Below are 5,000 nucleotides of genomic sequence, written 5' to 3' on the forward strand. Positions count from 1 at the left end.
ATTTTTTCGGTTATCGCCCTGCCGACGCGGGTGTCCGCGCACCACGCGCCGGCGCCTTCGGTCCGTGTTGTTTTTGCCTCGGATCCAGTCCATTTTGCGGAGGGACACTCACGGGTCGGTGGTTACTATCCAAATGACCGCCTCGTGACCGCGGACTGTGAGGTCTTTGTGGATCTCAACGACATGCCTCGCTCACATATGCATGTTCCCCGAAATCTCGCTCTCTCGACCACTTCTCTGTACGGGCATGGACGAGCCCCGTATCTGGCTTTACTTAGGGGGTCGGGGTGCGTGCTGGCATAACACTTTCCCCGATCTTGCATCCCCAGTCGCGGGCCACGCCGCGGAACGGTGCCGCCCCTCACCGCCGCGGTCGGGCCCGATTGAATGTCAGGCGACGCTCAGACAGACGTGGCCCCGGGAGGGACCCGGGGCCGCGAGTTGCGTTCAAAGTGTCGATGATCAATGTGTCCTGCAATTCACATTAATTCTCGCAGCTAGCTGCGTTCTTCATCGACGCACGAGCCGAGTGATCCACCGCTGAGAGTTGTCTACAGGTGCCTCCCGACATCTCCAGGCGGCCGCCCGGGTCAGCCCCCCGCTGCCCGGCCACCCATGTAGAGCAGTGATGCCCGGAGACACCTTTCAAGATCGCAACACCTGAGTTGGCAAAGCATCGGAAGGTCTATTGCTCCCAAGGCGGGCACGGTTTATCCACCCCTGATTTGGCTGAGTTAGGCGGTGGGGCCTAGGGTCGATCAAGAGCTCCCCCCATCCTAGGTTCATCCCGACTTGGGTAAAGTGGGGCCCAAGGGGTGAGCGTTGAGATGTCGCCGAAGGCCAGGTAATGGGACCGGTGATCCGGCGTAACTACTGTCCTCGGAGGAATGCGGTGACGTAGCACCGTGAGTCACCCGCGGCTCCTCAAGGAAGCGGCTCTGAGGCTTTTCCCACGGCTCCCGAACCCCAGAACACTCCGAGCGTAGCACAAGACCGGGCCGGGTGGCAACCCATATACCCCCGTTTTGTTGGCACGCGCCAGACGAGCAAAAGCGGAACCGGGTACCTTGTCCGTGGTGGTCGCCGTAATGGATCCGGGCTCGACCACCGTCCATCGAATCGATCTTCCCGAACCTTCATCGCATCAGAGACGGGCAACGTGCACCCCTTTACGTTGACTATAGCGGTTACAGTAAACTGTAACCATTCCGGCCTCGGCGGTGCGGGACCATTGTTTCTCGGGCCCCGACACGTCTATAAGTGCCATCTACATGAGCCTTCGAAAGTCCGGTCCGGGCGAGAGGGAGGGATTCGGCGCCCGACTACCCTAAGAGGCGGAACGCCGCTGCCGGAGACTAGCCCGGGGACGCACGCGCGGACTGCCATGCCCGTGCTCTTGCGCGTCAACCCAGAGAGAGAATCGACAGGGACGGATACCTCCGGGGCCGGCCCTAGGCCCAACCCCCTCTCGTTATGCCTCACGTCAATACGTGCGATCGCCCTGTACCTTGTCACGCGATCGATTCGGTTATTTGCCAACCTTCCTTCACTCCTTCCTTTCGTGGCAGGGAGACGTGCACAGTGCATCTACCGATAGCCGCAAGCAGCCCGGTGACACGACGAGAAAACTGTGGGAACGGCCGGCGGCACCTGCGTGCAACCGTAACAAACCGAGAAGAAGCACAGTTTCTCGTGACGGGGGTTTTTCGCAAAACAAAACAAAGAACTCCCGACACCTCCAGGCGATGACGTAACCCGTGAGTCACCCGCGGCTCCTCAAGGAAGCGGCTCTGAGGCTTTTCCCACGGGCCTGAACCACCCAGAGGCACCAAAGAGGTCGTAGAGATTGTGTACTCCATCCCCCTAGAATAGGCACTTATCTCACAAGCCCCGGCGATGCCAACCCGAACCAACAAGGAAAGTCAGGGCCCTTTTACGGCGCAACTTTTTGTGGCGCTCGATTTGTCAAGGCGGGGGTAAATCGAGTCTTTAAACCAGCGTACAACCACCAGAGGCCTTCATAGTGGCGTACAGGTACCGGGCACCTGACTCCCTTCTTATTACCGGAATAATCCCACACGGGAAGCTTTTTTGTCGCAGACTGTGGAGGGGTTCCCAACCTGGTCCCAACATGATCTGTTTTCATTTTCATTCACGCATCGGTTCTTTACGTGATTTCCAAGCATTTCATCTCGTAACACATGTCCACCATCATTAACACATGTCCGTTACCGTCACATCACATCTTGCCCTGTACTATCGGCTCTTTTCTGGCCCCTGTGGCTCCATATGTCCGGTGCTTCACCAAGTACCATGTCTCATTTTTGTTGTCCTCCAAGAATCGGCTTTGTCCCAAAGGCTATGGTATTTGGCATATCGTTATATTTCCTCCGGCAATGGCTCGGCTGGTGGTTAGGTTTCCATGTGTGCCCTCCGTCCACATGCGCCCTTTTGGGGAAAAAACCGGACTATGGCAGGTCTTTAGTTCAGGTTTGTATCCCACCCCGTGGCTTAGGGATTCTCGTCAACCATCGGTGTCATTTGGCAAAATTTTAGAACTCTCCATATTCGTCAGTATTGTCCTCATTTCCATCGATGAACTCATGGTCATTTCGTTTCCATTTTGTCCTCTTTTTGTCCTCCACATGAACTCGAATGGTGAAATCGTTGCCTTTTTCCCTTGAACTCTTTTTCTCGCCCGAACCGACACGAGGGTTTTCATGCTTGGGTCGACGGTGCAGATCCCCACCAGGCGGATGCAGATAAGGTGACGATGGTCAGTCCTGACGCGGAGGGGCCTTGGACGAGTGGGGTCTACCACCCGCAGTACCTTAGCCTCCGGCCAATCACCGGTCGCACGCACCATGTCCTCACCGTTATCCAGTTTCGAACGCACTCTCTTCTCTCGGCGTCTCGCCGACCCAGCTATCCCAAACCGACGCGCGGTTGTGTGGAACGTGAACGAGACGACCGCTGAACAAACTCAGCCGGGCGGATGCAGAGACAGTGACGATGGTCAGTCCTGACGCGGAGGGGCCTTGGACGAGTGGGGTCTACCACCCGCAGTACCTTAGCCTCCGGTCAATCACCGGTCGCACGCACCGTGTCCTCACCGTTATCCGTGACCTCGAATGAGTCAGACGCATCGCTCTTGTTGTCACGGCTCTCCAATTGGCCAGAGCGAGACGAAACGCGCTCGCGGGGGACCGTCCGGTTGCAGTGACAGCACGATGGTCAGCCCTGACGCGGAGGGGCCTTGGACGAGTGGGGTCTACCACCCGCAGTACCTTAGCCTCCGGCCAATCGCCGATCGCACGCGCCAGAAACCTCTCCGTTGTTCAGTCCACGAGCTCGCACGAGCCATCCCTCCACACGACTATACCCTGCCGACAGAAGACACGGGCGAGACGACCGCCACATTACATACTAGGCCGAGGCGGATGCAGATAAAGTGACGATGGTCAGTCCTGACGCGGAGGGGCCTTGGACGAGTGGGGTCTACCACCCGCAGTACCTTAGCCTCCGGCCAATCACCGGTCGCACGCACTATGTCCTCACCGTTATCCCGGCTTTCGTTATGCTGCGCACGTTCAGTTCCACTGCCCCCGTTGTCTTTAGCGTGACGTGGTCATACGTGCCAAGCCGCACCCACGCGACCGAGGCGGATGCAGATAAAGTACGATGGTCAGTCCTGACGCGGAGGGGCCTTGGACGAGTGGGGTCTACCACCCGCAGTACCTTAGCCTCCGGCCAATCACCGGTCGCACGCACTATGTCCTCACCGTTATCCCGGCTTTGCAAGCACTATACCCCGGCCCGTCTTGTCGCACTGCTCTTTAAGAGAGCGAGACGACCGCACGGACCGTGACCGTCCGGTTGCAGTGACAGCGACGATGGTCAGCCCTGACGCGGAGGGGCCTTGGACGAGTGGGGTCCACCACCCGCAGTACCTTAGCCTCCGGCCAATCGCCGATCGCACGCGCCAGAAACCTCTCCGTTGTTCGGTACACGGCTCGAACAGCCGCCCCTCACACTTTCACTATACCTCTTTGACCGAGAACGCCCACTCGCACGCACGAGCCCCGGAGCGGATGCAGTGACAGTGACGATGGTCAGCCCTGACGCGGAGGGGCCTTGGACGAGTGGGGTCCACCACCCGCAGTACCTTAGCCTCCGGTCAATCGCCGGTCGCACGCACCAGAAACCTCACCGTTATCGCCGGGAACACGGACGCGCGAGCCGTCCCCACGCGGTCGCCAATCGGGGTTTGCGCTGTGCCCTCTTCAGCACCCCGTGGCTTTCGAGTTCATTTCGAGTCACGGTGAACGCTGTGCCCCATCAGCGACCCGTACTCCTTTCATTTTTTTTCACCACCGGCGACCGCTGTGCCCCAGCAGCGGACCCGTAGAGTTCATTTCTCCGACGGCGACGCTGTTGCCCAAGCAGCGACCCGTAATTTCTTCCATCGGCGACGCTGTTGCCCAAGCAGCGACCCGTACCTAGGGGTGACCGCTGTGCCCCAGCAGCGGACCCCGTGACCATATTTTTGAGTTCATCCAACGGCGAAGCTGTTGCCCAAGCAGCGACCCGTATTTTCTCCAATGGTGAAGCTGTTGCCCAAGCAGCGACACCTCATTTCATTTCCACAACGGCGAAGCTGTTGCCCAAGCAGCGACCCGTGTATTTCATTTCTCCGACGGCGAAGCTGTTGCCCAAGCAGCGACCCGTCACTTGGATGAGTTCTTTCTTTTGACACCAGATTCATTCGTATTCAGCCAGGGGTTAATAAGGATTTTTACCATCAATTCATGCCGTGCCATGTATGCCGTTAGCGGATGGGAATCAGATCCGCTGGCGGGCTTGCTACCTTTTGTTAACCATCCATGCCGTCGGCGGTGTAGGAAAAAGCCCCGCCATCATTATAGGTTTGCCATTTTCACGCCGGAGGCCGCCCCAAAATATACATTTTTCATGCCATCCATCCATGCCTCAAAAGTCGG

The 5,000-nt window shown here is 58.1% G+C and overlaps 1 non-coding gene across 1 annotated transcript; it reads right to left on the bottom strand.

Moving 5' to 3' along the window:
• Window positions 1-395: 395 nt before the first annotated feature.
• LOC144192984 (5.8S ribosomal RNA) lies at window positions 396-549 on the bottom strand. Its single transcript, XR_013325529.1, has one exon. It is a non-coding gene; the product is annotated as a 5.8S ribosomal RNA (ribosomal RNA).
• Between the last annotated feature and the right edge of the window lie 4,451 nt (window positions 550-5,000).

The sequence above is a fragment of the Stigmatopora nigra genome, unplaced genomic scaffold (genome assembly GCF_051989575.1).
Source record: "Stigmatopora nigra isolate UIUO_SnigA unplaced genomic scaffold, RoL_Snig_1.1 HiC_scaffold_39, whole genome shotgun sequence".
NCBI lineage: Eukaryota > Metazoa > Chordata > Actinopteri > Syngnathiformes > Syngnathidae > Stigmatopora > Stigmatopora nigra.